This window comes from Lynx rufus, unplaced genomic scaffold (genome assembly GCF_022079265.1).
Source record: "Lynx rufus isolate CCGP_SWC_20201006 ecotype Redwood Valley unplaced genomic scaffold, mLynRuf1.p SCAF_6, whole genome shotgun sequence".
NCBI lineage: Eukaryota > Metazoa > Chordata > Mammalia > Carnivora > Felidae > Lynx > Lynx rufus.
In genome coordinates, this window is record NW_025814878.1 from 118,265,619 (window position 1) to 118,283,545 (window position 17,927).

At 39.6% G+C, this 17,927-nt stretch overlaps 1 protein-coding gene across 2 annotated transcripts in view; it reads right to left on the minus strand.

The window, feature by feature from the left end:
- Positions 1 to 16,734, minus strand: part of EXOC2 (exocyst complex component 2) — a 280,355-nt gene extending 263,621 nt beyond the window's left edge. For both annotated transcript variants that reach the window (XM_047101674.1, XM_047101673.1), the window contains exon 1: positions 16,636 to 16,734. The gene's annotated coding sequence lies outside the window, so the exon portion shown is untranslated. The remainder of the gene's footprint in view (positions 1 to 16,635) is intronic.
- Between the last annotated feature and the right edge of the window lie 1,193 nt (positions 16,735 to 17,927).

Consider the following 17,927-nt stretch of genomic DNA (forward strand, 5'->3'; position numbering starts at 1 on the left):
GCTTTATTATAAATACATCGCACAAAATCAACACAAAAACACTAAGACTCAAAAAAAAAAAAAAAAAAAAAAGAGAAAAGAGAAAGGCATAAAGCAGAAAATTCCCAATAGAGGAAATGCAATCAATAAAGAAAAATATGGGAAAAAAATCAACCTTACAGAAATAAAAATTACAAGAGATTCCACGGTTAGACAATTAGTGAAAAATATTTAAGACAATCATGATTGTCCAGTGAATCTGTGTAGTGCTCCCATGTACTGCTGGCAGCAATATAAACCATTCCAACCCTTTGGAAAACAAAAATTTAGCAAAATGTGTCGAAGTCTTACAAATGCTTGGAATATATTCTTTTTTTCCCCAACATATTGATTCAACAACTCTATACCTTATGCTATACTCACCACAGGTAGAGCTACCATCTTTCACCATACAACACTATTATAATACCATTGACTATACTCCTTATGCTATACATTCATACTGTGCCTTATTCCACAACTAGAATTCTGTACCTCCCACTCCCGTTTACCTGGTTTACCCATCCCTCCTTTCTCCCTCCCCTCTAGCAACTATCAGTTTGTTCTTTGTATTTATGGGTCTGTTTCCACTTTTTGTTTGTTTTTTTTAGATTCCATATATAAGTGAAAGTATATTGTATTTGCCTTTCTCTAACTTATTCACTTAGTATAATGCCCACTAGATCCAACCATTTTGCACATATGGCTAGATCTCATCCTTTTTATGGCTGACTAATGGTCCACTGAATGTATATACCACTTCTTTATCCATTCATCCAATTAGGTTGCTTGCATATCTTGGCCATTATAAATAATAGTGCAATCAACAGTAGTGCATATATCGCTTCAAATTAGTGTTTTCATTTTCTTGGGTAAATACCCAGCAGTGGAATTACTGGATCATATGATATTTCTATTTTTTTTTAATGTTTATTTTTGAGAGAGAGCATGCGCAAGGGGAGAGAGGTGCAGAGAGAGAGGGAGACAGAGGATCTGAAGCGGGCTTTGTACTGAGAGCAGTGAGCCCCATGTGGGGCTCAAACTCACGAATCATGAGATCATGACCTGAAGTCCAGCGCTTAACCGACTGAACCACCCAGGCAGCCCTCTGTTGTTGTTGCTGGGGTTTTTTTGGTTTTTTTTGTTTTTTTTGAAGAACCTCCACACTGTCTTCCACAATGGCTGCACCTATTTATGTTCCTACAAACAGTACACAAGAGCTTCTTTTTCTCCACATGCTCACCAATACTTATTTCCTATCTTTATTTTAGTCATTCTCACAAGTGAAAGGTACTATCTCTGTGGTTTTGCTTTGCATTTAGCTGATAATTAGTATGTTGAATATCTGTTCATTACTCTGTTACCCATATGTATGTCTTCTTTGGAAAAAATGTCTATTCAGGTGCTCTACTTTTTGAGTTAATTTGGTTTTTTGGTGTTGAGTTCTGTAAGTTCTTTATATATTTTGGATATTAGCCACTTATTATTTGCAAAAGGCGGTAAGTTGCCTTTTCTGTGTCGTTGGTTTCCTTCACTGTGCACAAGCTTTTTATGTGATGTAGTCCCAGTAGTTTATCTTTGCCTTTGTTTCCCTTGTCTGAGGAGACACATCTAGAAAAATGTTCCTAAGGCCAATGTCAAAAAGATTACTGTCTATGTTTTCTTGTAAGAATTTTATGGTTTCAGGTTTCACATTTAGGTCTTTAATCCATCTTGGGTTTATCTTTGTGTATGGTGTAAGAAAGCAGTCCAGTTTTCCCAGCACCATTTATTGAAGAGACTCTCTTTTCCCCACTGCATATTCTTATCTCCTTTGTCATAGATTAACTGACCAAGTAAGCATGAGTTTATCTCTGGGTTCTCCATTCTGTTCCATTGGTTTACGTGTCTATTTTTGTGCCAGTACCATACTGTTTTGATTATTATAGCTTTATAGTGTATCTTGAAATCTGGGTGATACCTCCAGCTTTCTTCTTCTTTCTCAAGATTGCTTTGGCTATTTGGGGTCTTTTGTAGTTCCATAACAAATTTTAGTATTATCTGTTCTAGTTCTGTGAAAAATATTGTTAGTATTTTGATATGACTGGATTGAATCTGTAGATTGCTTTGTGTAGTAGAGACGTTTTAACAATATTAATTCTTCCTAACTGTGAGCATGTTCTGTCTTTCCATATGTTTGTGTGGTCTTCAATTCCTTTCATCAATGTTTTGTAGTGTTAAGAGTACAGGTCTCTTACCTCCTTTGCTAACTGTATTCAAAGGTATTTTATTCTTTTTGGTACAAGTGTAAATGAAACTGTTTTCTTAATTTCTTTCTGCTACTTTGTTATTAGTGTAAACACAACAGATTTCTGTATATTAATTCTGTATTCTGTAACTTTAGTGAATGCATTTATTAATTCCAATAGGTTTTTGGTGGAGTCTTCAAGGAATTTTTTTGTATAGAATCATGTCATTGGAAAATAGTGACAGCTTTTCTTCTTTAACAATCTGGATGCCTCTTACTTGTTTTTTGCTTTTTTTGTTTTTTGTTTTTGTTTTTGTTTTTTGTCTGTCTTGGCTAAGACTTCCAGTAATGTGTTGAATAAAAGTGGTAAAATGGACATCTTTGTCTCATTCCTGATGTTAGGGGAAAAGCTCTCATTTCTTCACCATTGAATATAATGTGAGCTATGGGACTGTCATATAAGGCCTTTATTACACTGAGGTATATTCCCTCTAATCCCACCTTTTTGAGAGTTTTTATCATGAACAGATGTTGAATTTTGTCAAATGCCTTTTATGCATCTATTTAGATAAATATATGATTTATATCCTTCACATGTTGATTGATATGGGAATACTGAGCCCTCCTTGCATTCCATAATAAATCCGACTTGATCATGGCAAATGATCCTTTTAACATACTGTTGAATGTGGTCTGCTAATATTTTGAGACTTAAAACATTCTTAAAAGGTGACCAATGGATAAAATAATCCAAACCATGAGGACTATTAGGCATGAAGGTTTCCATAACTGTAATTATTTATTAACACAAAGGGGAAAAAAAATAAAAACATCCCAAACAACTAGAAAATGACTTACATAAAATATGAAGGTCTATCCAAGGAAAAATTTTTTTTAAGTTTATTTATTTTTGAGAGAGAGCATGTGCAAGCAAGAGGGAGAGGGGCAGAGAAAGAGGAGAAAGGAGAAACTGAATCCCAAGCAGATTCCACACTGTCAGGGCAGACCCTGACATGGGGTTCAAACCACAAACTGTGAGATGATAACCTGAGCTGATATCAAGAGTCAGACACTTAACCGACTGAGCCACCCAGGTGCCCCATCCAAGGAAATATTATGCAGTAAGTGATATATTACAAAAAGATGCCAGAGCAAGAAAATATTTATAACAAATTAGTTTTTAAAAGGGGCCATGTATGTGTGTGTGTGTGTGTGTGTGTGTGTGTGTGTGTGTGTGTATAAGTAAATATGTAAATCTATATTTAGCAAATCATTTAGCATTTTAGAATACTTACTTCAAGGAACTTTGTTGTATATTTTTAAATCATTTTGTGTATGTATGTATATACGTTATGTATAATATATTATAAAGCTTCCATGGGACAGTCTTCTGACGAGATGTTTGGAAAAATTTTAGCCTGCTTATCAAATGCCCTTTACTGGTCAAGAGCCTATTGGGAAGAAAGGGAAAATTGACTCAATGGACATCATTCTAGCACAGTCAGTTTCTATTAAAAAGGTAACTATGGGGCACCTGGGTGGCTCAGTCAGTTAAGCGTCCAACTCTTGGTTTCAGCTCAGGTAATGATGTCATGGTTTGTGAGTTCAAGCCCCACATTGGGCTCCCTACTGTCAGTGCAGAGCCCACTTCAGATCCTCTGTCCCTCTCTCTCTCTGCTCCTCCCCAACTTGCAGGTTCTCTCTCTTAAAAATAAATAAAACATTAAAAAACATATAAAAAAAAAAAAAAGAAAAAACCTGCCTTTGTACAAGTATATATGCTTGAATGGATATGGGAAAGTCTGAGATGGATAGACACCAGAGGTTAACATTACAGGGGGAATGAGACTGGGGAGGGTAGAGGAGTCAGAAAAGTCATGTTTTTTTATACATTTTTATATTGGTTTCCCTGTGGCAGTGAGCATGTATACAAATTTTTCAGAGATGTAGTAAGGCCTTGGACACAGAAAGGTCAATTCCAGAGCATGGTATGGAGTAACCTTATGAATGGGGATACAAGGCAGTATATAGCTTCCTTGGTAATGCTGACCACATAATGTTTCCTCTTGACAGATCTGGAACTGTTGATTTCTCCTATTAATTGATTTTCTTATGAAAGAGATAACAAATAATATTCCCTACATTTAACAAAAAAAGAAAGGATGGGGCACCTGGGTGGCTCAGTGAGTTTAGCGTCCAACTCTTGATTTCAGTTCAGGTCATGATTTCATGGTTTGAGATCAAGCCCCACATCAGGCTCTGCACTGATAGCATGAAGCCTGCCTGAGATTCTCTCTCTCTACCTCTCTCTCTCTCTGCCCCTCCCCTGCTTGCACACACACACACTCGCTCTCTCTCTCTCTCTCAAAATAAATAAGTAAACATTAAAAGGCAGGGGTGGGGGGGAGAATTGCTGTACCAAGGTCTCTGATAAAGAACTGTCCTCAATGGGCTTGGCTAAGACTGCATCATGTTCTTTTCTTTACTCCTAGGACCTAGTCCAGTACCAGAACAAAGCAGATACTCAGTAAAACAGTGGTTGGGCTGAACAGACCTGGGAACACACAGGCTGTCAATTCTCTCTTCTTTTGGCTCTTCAGGGACAGCAGCAAACTTTAAGCCATGTGGAATTTTAGCTATGAGAATTGAGATGTGGTCTTCGAACAGAATGTCAGCTTGTTTTGTACCACTGCAGGATATACACCATTTCTTGATTCTGTACCATGTCCCACACACTATTTTTTAAACCAGTAAATCTATCACTTGTTAGCTTCCAGGCTAAGATCAAATGTAAACTAATAAATCCATGCCACACTAGCAATCAAAAACTACTAAGAAATTGAGTCTTCTAACTACAACCTAAAAGTTTACTCAAACTGTGACAGCTCCTCTTAATACTCTATACAGAAATGCTAACTATAAAGACAAGTTATTTGTTCATGCCACAGAAAGGAATCAGAAATGAATCCAAATTAACCACAAAGTGCAGAACAACTCATCTTCTATGGGTCACCTCTGAGTGACAGTAGGTCAAGTTCAAACGTGGCCTCTAATTACAAGGCCCAAGAGGTGAAAAACTTGATACTGTATTACCTCTTCCACAAAGAATTACCTGAAAATCAGAAATTCTAATGAGTAGGGTCAGATCTTTAATACTGTGTCCTTTTCAAAAAAATATCTTAAATGTCTAAATCAAAATTAGTTGTACCTCTCATAATTCTTTACATTAGAAAAATACTTATTTTTCAACCATCCTTTATTTCTATAAAAACTAGGCCAAAACTGACTTAAGTTTGATTTTTCAAATGTCAAAATCCACACATAAAAAAGAAGAGCAAAACCAAAAATACATTTTAAAATTCCACTTTTTGGTTCTAAATAATGAAAACTCCAAAGACAGTAATTTTTGTCTTAGATCTAAAGATGAACTTGTATTCAACAAAGATGCACTTAGAAATGCTATTTTAAAAATGCTGCCAAAGCAGTGTAGCTCAAAAGACAATGTTTCTCGGGGCGCCTGGGTGGCGCAGTCGGTTAAGCGTCCGACTTCAGCCAGGTCACGATCTTGCGGTCCGTGAGTTCGAGCCCCGCGTCGGGCTCTGGGCTGATGGCTCAGAGCCTGGAGCCTGTTTCCGATTCTGTGTCTCCCTCTCTCTCTGCCCCTCCCCCGTTCACGCTCTGTCTCTCTCTGTCCCAAAAATAAATAAACGTTGAAAAAAAAAAAAAAAAAGACAATGTTTCTCTGCCCTTGAAAGAGAATCAACTGCTGTTGAGGCCAATTGCCACCTCAGTTACATAGACCAAAACTCTGCTCCTCTTCCTTTTCAGTGTTCATTAGCCCAATAAAAGCAAAGCAGGAATGGAGGGATTTGGTTCAATCAGGATTTATCCTTTTAGAGTTCTAGATCAAATTTCAAAAGCCAGTTAGCAATGGCATTGTTCAGTTCAAGACAGGTTGAGAATAGGTCCCTGCATGACTTACTCCTACAAGGAAGGGCTGGGTGACTGACACGGCATTTCTATAAAATATAAGCCTAGAGCATTTCACAGCTCCTGTTAAATATTTCTGAGTTTCTGAAACATAAGTTCAATTCTACTTATAATGTTTACTTGACTATACTCATCATTTATCAATGTTTTTTCTATCTATAGAATTTTCACTCATTAGGTAAAAGAAATAGGGTAATGACTGACACTGCACATATTTTGCCATAGTCAACACAAAAGGTTACATATTATATGATTGCATTTATATAAAAGTTCAGAATAAGTAAACCCATAACGATAAAGTATATTATTGGTAGCTAGAGAAGGGGGAATGGAAAAGGATTGACTGGATTTAGAGTTTTCTTGGGGAGTAAGGAAAATGTTCCAGGATTAGATAGTAGCAATGGTTTGCATAACACTAATTTTGCTTCAGAATTCTTGGGAGCAATAGATTACCATTTTCACCACAAAACAGAACACTCAAAAAATGGACACAAGAGGAAATACAAGATGATAGCATTTAAAAAAAAAAAAAAAAAAGCATTTGACACTACTTGAATTCCTAAAGTCTTCTGATTTAAGATCAAATGAGATGAAAGAAAGAAAACCTTGGCCAGGACTGAAAGAACAGGAGGGAGTAAGAAAGACTTTATTTACCCTCCCAGTGATGGAAACTGAGTTCATTAACTAAAACTCAGGGTAAAAATAATGGGGAAGAGGTACCTGGGTGGCTCAGTCGGTTAAGCATCCAACTCCTGACTGCAGCGCAGGTTGTGATCTCATGGTTCCTGAGGTGAGTTTATAAAATATATAAACTTTTAAAAAATAAGTAAATAAAACAAAAATGACAGGGCAAATAGTGGAACAACAATAAGCTAGACATATTAACCTCTCTGGAAAATGTCAGTGGTCGAGACTTTCCAGTCCTAGACAACACATCAGTAACACCAACTCCATTCCAGCAAGACTGTGGGGAAGATGGGGAAATAAAGAAGCTAAACAATGCGAAATCCCAAGTGATATCAACAGTCTAGTGTTTACTTAAATGACAAAATACTTGACTATCTTAGTAATAATGTTCAGAAGTGAGAGAGGAACAAAAATCAAGATACTACTGCTAATTTATTTACAATGAAAGAATTAGAAAAAAAGATATTGTCCTAAATTTATACTACTGCATAAAAAGTTTCACTTGTCTCAACCTGTCAGATCTGTATTATAAGCCAATATCACTGTATTATAAGCCAATATGACAAATATAATAATTACAGTAAACAGGCATGCCAAAATCAATGCAGATTTTCAAAAAGGGTCAAGGAATCAACTGTCAGCTTAAATTGGTTAATTCTATTAAAATTGTTAAACATGACAGACTGTCGTCACACAACTCCCAGATTCTTTTACATGAGCAGAGTTGGATTAATTTGACCCAAATTTTGCATAATAGCTTTTCCCATTTCTAAAAATACATCAACTTTGTCACTTACTTAAAATCTCTGCTTTACTTCTCTAGCTTGACCTCAAAAGAAACTTCTTCAAGGCCATATATCTTGACATAGTGAAAGCAAAATAATCACAGCACTCAGCAGTGCTATTAACATTTCTGAGCCACAGGGATTAAACAGGCAGATGCTATGGAAAGTGCCTGTTGGGAGAAGACAGGGAGTTGAGACTGCACCACAGCTGTGAGGGATTGAAGCTGCTAGCTATGGAATCAAGTTTAGGAGAAACTCTGGGCACAATTCCGGCATCCGAAATAAATTAAAGTAAACAGTCTTGCTCTCTCTCATCCACCCTGTTAGCAGCCTCTCGACTGAGTGAGACCACACACTCAGACCACACAGCGCCAGCTGAACTCCTCGCACGCAACATCTACAAGCTGTCACTCGGCAGCACAGAGGGCAAGGGGGGGGGGAGGTTGAAGGAGAGTGAAAAGAGAGGGAAAGGGGGGAGGGGAAAGTGGAGAATCTCCTCTACATACAGCTGGACTGAATGATACGTGGTTTAGAGAAAGGGAAAAACCTCCCTGAGAAAACAAGCTGGCCATGGCCTTGTGTATCCTTGACCTGTGCTCCCCCATACCAATTTAGTAGCCGATGAAGGATTAACAAAGCATGCATTTAACATCAATTAACCTTCTATCCATCACAGGTCAAAAGAGAAAACTGCCATTATAAAAGTATTTCATTAAAATAAAGAGGAAAGGCCACATTTTCTTACCATTTATAATGTATACTTAAACAAGTGCATTTTCTTTTATTTTATATTATATTGGTTTTAACCCGTCTGCTTCTTTTCCTTTAATGGAGCACACAGAATGAATTTAGTGTTTCTGCAACAGAGGTCAGAAAATTTTAATTTTGTAATTTTCCCATACTTCACTGTAACACAACCTTTGATTTTCCAAAATATTTACTGGTAGAAGAACAGAGGGTAAAATATCTTTTACATAACTTCAGTCTAAATATACATTTAAAAAAATAACTAGTAACAAAAATATTAAGGGAAAGAAACAGAAAAATAGTAACCACAAAAGTAGCTTTAGAATGATTAACCAAATTTTTACTACTTATTAAAGTAGAATTTTGCTGATTTTAATAGCTAACAAGAAATAAGTGATCAGGTGTCCTACCCTCTGAGGTCCCCAGAGGCTCCGTTCAGCTAAAGGGATAAGACCAGGAGTTGGAAATAACAGGAGTTCTGATTCACTGCAGACTTGAAGAACCCTCACCAAAGAGGCCAGGGAAATCCTCCTGATGTTAAAGCACTATTTTCTTAAATCAGGCCACAGAAAAGTGAAAGTTTTCCCCCCAAAATAATAGCACTAGATAGATTTTTTCCTGTCCAGAGTCATCATGGATCCAAAGGACCCCAGAAAAATCTCATTGCAGAGATGCCTAGAGTTTCAACGATAAAATTACATGCCACTGGACTCAGGCCGCCCAGCAACAGAACCAAATGTAGAATTCACCACATCCTCCTTGAGTCATGTTCAACCTGTTCTAGAATAGACTTGCCTCTTGGGGTTGGGCTGGGCTAACCCCAGAGGGATCTCCTTGAGATACTGGAAAAGGGTTTTAAAGAATGGTAATTTGTTTCCTTCCATTTTCTGTAAACTCATTCTACTTTTCCTGTGCAGGGTCAAGATCAAGTTATCTCAGCACAAACACACATTTTACCATCTAAGGGCACAGGGTGGGACAAGTCTCAAAGACAGGGTCATGAATTCTTCTATCCAACATTTTTTTTTTTTAAGTATGCAAGGTGGGGAGGGATGGAAGGGGGAGAGAAGGAGAGAGGGAGGGGGAAAAGGAGAGGGAGAAAGAGGGAGAAAGAAGGAGAGAGAAGGAGAGAGGGAGAGAGAAAGAGAATCTCAAGCAGGCTCCACTCTCAGTGTGGAGCTTGATGCAGGGCTGGATCCCATGACCCTGGGATCATGACATGAGTCATCTGCACAAAGGAAGGACTGAACAAATAAGAGATAAAGCATCCCTACTTTTCCAGCTCTTTTTAGACTTCTTTCCTTCATCACTCCTACAAAGAAAATATAATTTAAATATGCAATTTTTAAAATTTTTTTAATGTTTTATTATTTATTTTTGAGAAAAAGAGAGACAGAGAACGTGAGGAGGGGAGGGACAGAGAAAGAGAGGGAGACGCAGAATCCAAAGTGAGTTCCAGGCTACAAGCTGTCAGCACAAAGCCCTATGCAGGGCTCGAACCCACAAACCATGAGATCATGACCTGAGCCAAAGTCAGACACTTAACTGACTGAGGCACCCAGGTTCCCCAAAATAACTATGTTTTTAAATGAAAGCATAACTTTTTATGTGTTAATTCGTTTGGGAAAAAAAAACAATGATTTTAAAGATAAAACTCTGAGGGGCGCCTGGGTGGCTCAGTCAGTTAAGCGTCCAACTTCGGCTCAGGTTATGATCTCGCGGTTCGTGGGTTCAAGCCCACATCAGGCTCTGTGCTGACAGCTCAGAGCCTGGAGCCTGCCTCAGATTCTGTGTCTCCCTCTCTCTCTGCCCCTTACCCACTCACACTCTGTCTCTCTCTCAAAGATGAATAAACATTAAAAAAAATTTAACTTTGATAAATGGCACTGAATTATGTATCTATAAACTTATGCATCTATAGATATTACATATATATAGGGGTGCCTGGGTGGCTCACGTCGGTTAAGGGTCCAACTTAGGCTCAGGTCATGATATGATCTTACGGTTTATGGGTTTGAGCCCCACGTTGGGCTGTGGGCTGACAGCCTGCTTCGGATTCTGTGTCTCCTCTCTCTCTGCCCCTCTCCCACTTGTGCACTGTCTCTCTCACTCTCCCCCAAAAATAAATATTTAAAAAATATTATACACACACACATACATAATGAAAAAAAAACCTTCACTCTTGCTATAATGTTTTGGAGTAAAGGGAAGGGAATGTACAAGAAGTAACTAGAAAAGAATACTGGAAGCAAGAGAGTATATAGGGGAAAAGCCTGACAATTTGGCTCTCTAGAGCTCCCACATAACTGATCTGTTACATAAATACTTGAGTACACAGCTAATCTAAAACAAACACTGGATACCATCTTAATTCCGTCAATTAAAAGTCTCATTCTTTATTTCCCAGAAACTTTAAAATCCCCTGCCTCAGCAGGCTAAGTCTTCCTAGAAGACAATTAGCTTCACTACACTTCAAAGTCAAAAGCTGTTAGGTCTAAAGGTGGCTGGTTCTCTAACTTATGTCACTGGACATTGATAGCATACTGAAAATAAAACAGGCCAGCGCAAATCCACCACCCTCCAAAAACACAAACAAAAACCTAATTTTAAAGAAAATACACTACTCAATGGAAGGAAAAAGGAATCGTAGTTCATGTAAAAGCACAGCATTATTCATTCACCAATCTATTGCCAATTGTACCCATGTCCCTTACCACCCTCGTCTTCATTAGATTTACATTGGGTGAACAAAACATTACTTCTTGATATTTCAGAAAACATTATTTCTTCAGGAAAAAAAAAGCGTCCCAGTGTTTTTTTTTTGTTTGTTTTTTCAGAAACACAGATCACGTGGACAATACTGAAGATGGCATTATCAAATAAAACTGATTTTTATCTTTGTTTAGTCCATCAAGAAGATTTGGGATATATACAGATTGGTCATCTAGCACCTCAAAAAATGACAGTGCTGGATTCCTCATTAAAGAGATAAATAAACTAAAATTTGGAACAAGGAACCTCAGATAATTCAGTCAAAACAAATATTTATTAAGGACTTCCTATGTCCCAGGCACTATACTGGGAAAATGATAGGAACAAGATTTTGTGACAAGGAAGTCATGGATGACCCTGACATTCAATAGAGTGATAGGTACTGAAACCAGAAAGCAGTGGGATGAGTGTGAAATGGACTTAAACAACTATTTAAGAATTTTGCCTAGGATGGAAAAAGAAATTTGAATAGAGGAATGTGAAATCAAAGGAGCATGCTACTTTTTTATTGTTACTGTTTTTCTATTTTGCTTTAATTGTCATCTGTCTCTAGGCATGATTAAAGGCTGACAAGAATGAGCCTTTGGCCAATGAACAACTAAGTACTCCCAAAGGCAAGAGTGGATACAGAGGCCTGGGACATATGTCTTAGGATAAATGCAATCTCTTTTGGGGTAACTAGGGAAAGAGGAAAGGTTTTTTGGAAGAAAGAGCATGGGATTCTCCACTGATAGTTCTACTCGTTGTGAAGTAGGTGGCAAGAGTATCTGCTGGGAGTATAGATTATGTGAAAGGATGAGAGATTTGAGAAAAATGGAAAATGCTTAAAATAGATTCTGCAGAGGGCAGAAGCAAACACTTACAAGGAAAACCCTAGAAAACTCTTTGACGGTCAGTTGAGATTGATGACCATGGATCCGTAGGAGTACAAATCTAGATGCTAGAATTTTCCCCTGTTGGTTTCAGCAACTCAGTTCAAGCATTAAAGAAGGTAAAGAATTGAGATGGTCCAGGGCGGAGAATTTGCCAGCCAGATGCTACAAACGGATAATAATACAATTGAGCATTCTGGTATGAGAGTGACCAAAGATCCGGTAAAAGTGCAGCTGTAATGGAGGTAACGGAGTGAGGGTGAGAAAGATAAGACACTAAGCAAAGAGTGGAAGATTTGAGCTTTGCATTTCAGAAGTGGACTAGTTTCAGGTATGGGCACTTTAGTCCTGCTTCCCCACTCCCAGGTACATCTCTGGCAATAGCCATATCCCTTTGCTTGGCTCCAGCTCTCAGGAGGCTGTAGTTTGTCCTTTTGTTCCCTCTACTTGTTGTCAGTTTCTCTTTGGGCCTCACTGTCCCTTGTTTGTTCCCTAACCCTGCCCACACCTCTGCAAGTAGTGCCTTTATTAAAATCTCCCTACTTGAACCATCTGGCATGAATTCTGATTCCTGCTGAGACCCTCATTTATCCAGATACACATCATGTCAATCACATGGGGATTTCATTAAACTAAAACCAAATATCCCTGACTTTCAGTCTTGTTTTGTCTTTCAGTAAAATTATAATACAACCAAAGTTAAAATCATATAATCTTCAATATCACATAACTTTGTAAGTGGAAAAGGCCTTTAAAAATTCAGGAAATTTGGGGCACCTGGGTGGCTCAGTCAGTTAAACGTCTGACCTCACAGCTCGTGCGTTCTAGCCCCACGTCAGGCTCTGTGCTGGCAGCTCAGAGCCTGAAGCCTGCTGACACTGTCTCTCACTCTCTCTCTCTCTCTCTCAAAAATAAATAAACATTAAAAAATAAAAATTCATCAAATCTTACAGATGAAACTATGAGACAACCTTACAAGAGCAGCACAGCTAGCAAGCAGCAAAAGGAGAACTCATTCATCAATGCACCATTATTATTGAATGCTAACTTTGTGCCATGCACCACTCTAGGTGCCTGCTTGGATCCACCTTATGCAGCTTACATTCTAATTAACTAAACTCCAGGTTTCCCAAATCCCAGTGTCCACTGTTGTTTCCACTACCGGCACCAAGACTTATTTGAAGCAGGAAGTAGTAAGTAGAAGGAATTACTAAAATCAAAACCGAAAATTAAGCCTGGGATGCACCCCAGTCTTAAATGTTACCAATGGTATTAAAGTTAAAGAATGTTGATGAAACTTTAGAGCAAGCCTAATACAATTTTCCTGGGGGAAAAAAATGTATAGTAAGTCAGTTCCAAACCCCTCAGCTTTACCTTCAGGGCACTCCATAATCCAAAACATACTTACTTACCAGCCTGTGGGCCTTCTTCTGTGTGCCACCCAGACGTTCCAGTGCCTTCCCTATGAAGGGCCACATCCTCCCCGTCAAGGTCTGACCTCCATGAAGTTTTCCCAATTACTCTAACCCCAACAGATCCCCTTCTCTGAATTCCTGCTATTCTTACACTCAATATTATAGTTTAGTTCTTAGATATTCTTTAATTGAGAGCAAAAATGCCCCTTCTGAATCTAAGCTAATATTATTTCTAATGTGTATGTCAAGCATATGCTAAAGTGGGAGATACAAAAATGGCCAAAACTAATCTCCAGCCAGCCAGAACTTAGCCTTTTGACAGATGTAAGTACCAGTAATACCTATAGCCCCTAAAACAACACAGGGATAGGACAAGTGCTAACTGGTTTTGGATTCACTGAGCTGAAAAATTTCAAACCAGGAAAAAATCTTAATCTAGTTTTATATATTCCCTGACTACAGGAAAAAGGAAACTGAAGCCCAAAGAGGCTATGCCCATGCTATGAAGCAGGTAGGTGGTAGCTCACAGACCAGTAAATGGCTGCTTTGACTCCTAAGCTGAAAAACCTTTTGACTCCATAATTTTCAAACTGAGGGCCAAAGAGGACTATAGGTGTACCCATAGCTTCAAGAGTCATATTCTCTACAATTACTTTAAGTTTTTGTGTTTGTATCAAGAATAATTATTTTATGGGCCCCTGGGTGGCTCAGTCAGTTAAGCGTCTGCCTTCAGCTCAGGTCATGATCTCACAGTCAGGCTCTGCACTGATAGCATGGAGCCTGCTTCGGGTTCTGTCTCCCTCCCTCTCTGCCCCTCCCCCGCTCACTCTCACTCTCTCAAAAATAAATAAATAAACATCTTTTTTAAAAGAATAATTATTTTAAATTAACATAAACATACACTGAACCATGTGATAATAACAACACTACTACCATGCAATTTCACCAGGCAATCCAGGAGATGCATGAACACATTCCTCACCATCTGAGAACAATCAACATTCTAGCATACTGCTTAGCACAGTGATCAATGTTATTTCCCATGCCAATCAATTTCAAAATCCTCTCTACTCAACACTGGCCTAAAACTTATCCATTCAATAAACACTGAAGCTCCTGGGATGTGGCAGGTGCTAACTAGATCCTGGCTACATGAAGATGAATAAATTGGAAAATGGGTGAAAAAGTAATTAAAAGATTAACTATATACATAACTATACATAGCATTTCCTATACTCTGGCTTAATCCTGCCATTCCCTGGTGCTAGAAATTATGCAAAGTCCTCTACTAGAAGGCTGCTTTGCAAAATTTGAGTTCTGATTTCATTTTCCCTACAATTCATACATAACAGGCTCTCAAATATTAGTGCAATGAGTGAAAATTTAAGCAGATTAACAACCATCTTTTCAAAAAGTAACATTTCAAAATTATATTCAGTACAGAAAATTAAATGCTTGACACAATAAAAAAGAAATTTTTGAACCTTTCAAGAGTCATTCCAAATTACACTGGGGGATCCTGTTTCCTTGTTTAAATGAAGTTCCTACTTAGGGGCCCCTGGGTGGCTCAGTCAGTTAAGTATCCAACTTCAGCTCAGGTCATGATCTCACCTTTGGTGAGTTTGAGCTTGAATGGGACTCTGTCTCCCTCTCACTCTCTGCCCCTCCCCCGTTCACATTCTCTCTCTCTCTCTTTCTCTCTCTCAAAAAATAAAAATAAACATTAAAAAAAATGTTTTAAAGTTCCTAAACAGAAGAGAACATTTGAGTAGTAAACACACATCATCCTCTTTTTATTACCACCCTTTCAGTCAACAACTTTGGACACACAGATGATCCTCAGGAAGCTTCTGGCATTCAGTTTCTGTTAGTAGAGTCAGATACACAGAGCCTGACCAGAATGTACTAATGTTTATACAGAAAATATAATGTATTAGGAGACTGAGCCACAAGACCTCAGTTACAACTAGCTTTACAGGGTGCCTGGGTGGCTCAGTCGGTTAAGCCTCAGACTTCACCTCAGATCACGATCTCATGGTTCATGGGTTCAAGCCTGGCATCATACTCTGTGCTGACACCTCGAAGCCTGGAGCCTGTTTCAGATTCTGTGTCTCCCTCTCTCTCTGCCCTTTCTCCGCTAGCACTCTGTCTCAAAAACAAATAAACATTAAAAAAACATTTTTAATAAAAAATAAAAAAATAACTAGTTTTTCAGTATAGTGCCATCCAAATGATTTAATTAAAGTGTGGCTGGGTAAGCCTTTTTAAAAGGTTTCCTTGTAAGTTTACTCCAATTCATGAGAGGAAAAAAAAAAAACTTTCTCATACCTTTTATTATAATTGACCTTTACTGATTAAGAATAGCTTATTTCCATTTAAAGACAATCTTTTGCAAGAACTGTTTCTTGGAAATTAAGGAAGTGTCTATACAAAATCTTGGGATAGCAAGCTAGCATCACCAGGCTTACATGAGAGATGACACTGTGTTTGGGTGTGCAGGCTGTAGAGCTTCGGTGTCTTGTCTCAAAGGAAGTTAAAAGACTGAGTAACTACAAGCTAGTTACATAACCACTCCGGGCTTCCGTTTCTCCCTCTGTAAAATGGGGATGATATACAACATCTACCTCTCGTGAGAATTAAATTAGTAAATGTAAACGCTTAAAACACTGAATGAAAGGCACCTAGAAAATGCTCAGTATAGCTCTAAATGACGCAAACTTAAGCAAAACAAGCAAAACATGTCTCACATTCGCTCTTCGCGAATAAATTCTTACACCTGACACAGTGACAATACGTAGGGACGCAAGGGGGACGAGTGAAGCCGACTACAACCAACGGGTCGATGGTCAGTGTTCTGGAGGCCCATGACCGGCGCAAGGGTGAAGGTCTCTGGGCCTCTAGCAGGTGTCAGGGACGGCGCGGAGGTGCAGACGGGAACCGCGCGGCGCCTTCCTCCTCACAGTCAGGGACTGAAGAGCGGTGCAGGAGACTGACACCGGCGCTGGCGGACCACTTCCACCCGCCTCTCTGGGAGCGAGGCCAGCCGCCGGCGCCCGCCGCCCTGCCTGTCCGTGCCTCCCCAGGCTGGCCTTCAGCCAGGACCTCCAGCCTCCACAACGTACCTCCAGCCTGCCTGCCGCCCCCCACGGCCCGCAACGACCGAGCTCCCGGCGGCTCTCGCGAAGAGTCCCGGGCGGTGGCTGCCCTAACCGCCTGCGCCTTCACTTCCGCCCGCTGGGAGCGCCGAGAGCGTCGATCCGCCGGGTAGTCGAGCTCCGAGTCCTAGATGATCCAAGCCTCTGCGGGAAGAGCTGGTGGGAGGGTCGGAGCCGGCTTCCGGTAGGGCTGGGACTGGCGCCGGGGCCGCAGGACACAAGGCGTGGCTGGGGACGCTGGAGGGTTGGGGTGGGGAGGCCAAGGGGATCCGCAGCTTGCAGCGTCGGTTCGGTACCCTCGGATCTCCTCTAGGAGGATGTAGGATGAGACGGTGCGTTTCTGGTTGGTTCTGCACCGAATCGGGATGTTGTAGTTCCTACCGAGGCTTTTGGAAGCTAGGCAAGGCACAAAAGCCACAGGACCTTGGATATTGTGGAGGAGGATGCCAGGCTACAACCTGGAGACTCTGAGACTTGGTGACTGTTGTAGTTAAATTTAAGGAACAACTGCATGGGCTAGGCGCTGTGCAAGGCATTGGAGATATAAAGGTGAATTAAAGGCAGTCACTTCCTTTCGGGATCTGGCTGGGCTGAGGATAAATCAGAGCCTGGTTAGAGGAAAAAGAATGGCACTTAGGGAGTGACTACAACAGCCTAGGCAAGAAATGACTGGTTTGCACTGAAAAGACAATGGTGGGGATGAAGGGAAAGTGGTGATAGGAAACTGAGAAAATAGAATTCTGGTTGTTTCTACTCTATTAGCAGAAGACTCATTAAGATCATGAACATGGAGGATGGGAGGCAAGGGAGGTTTAAGAAAAAAAGGTGAAATCTTTGTCTTGGATACTGCGAATCAAATTACTAAGAAAATATGGCAAGATTTCCAGGCAGGGCTGAGAGCTTTCTTGGGATGTGTAGTCCTAAATTTAAAATGGAATCAGTCAGCATGCTTGGTTATGCTTTGGCTGCTCTGGTGTAGGTAGAGAAATAGTAGAAAATTATTTCTAAGTGAGGATGGAGTTTTACAAGGCAAAAGGAACAGGAAACAAAGGAGTTGAAAGTCTGTGCAAAGAAATGTTATTATGGAGGACAATGGAGTTTAAGCTTGTGTAACAGTATTTAGAGGGATTTTTCTGGTTGTCCTGGAATTTAAATTGGCCACTTAGACTATTAAGGTATCAGATAACTAGGATGATCATTTGTCCCACTCTGCATGAGATAGCTCTGGTTTTTGTCTGTTATCCTGGCTTAACTGTTAA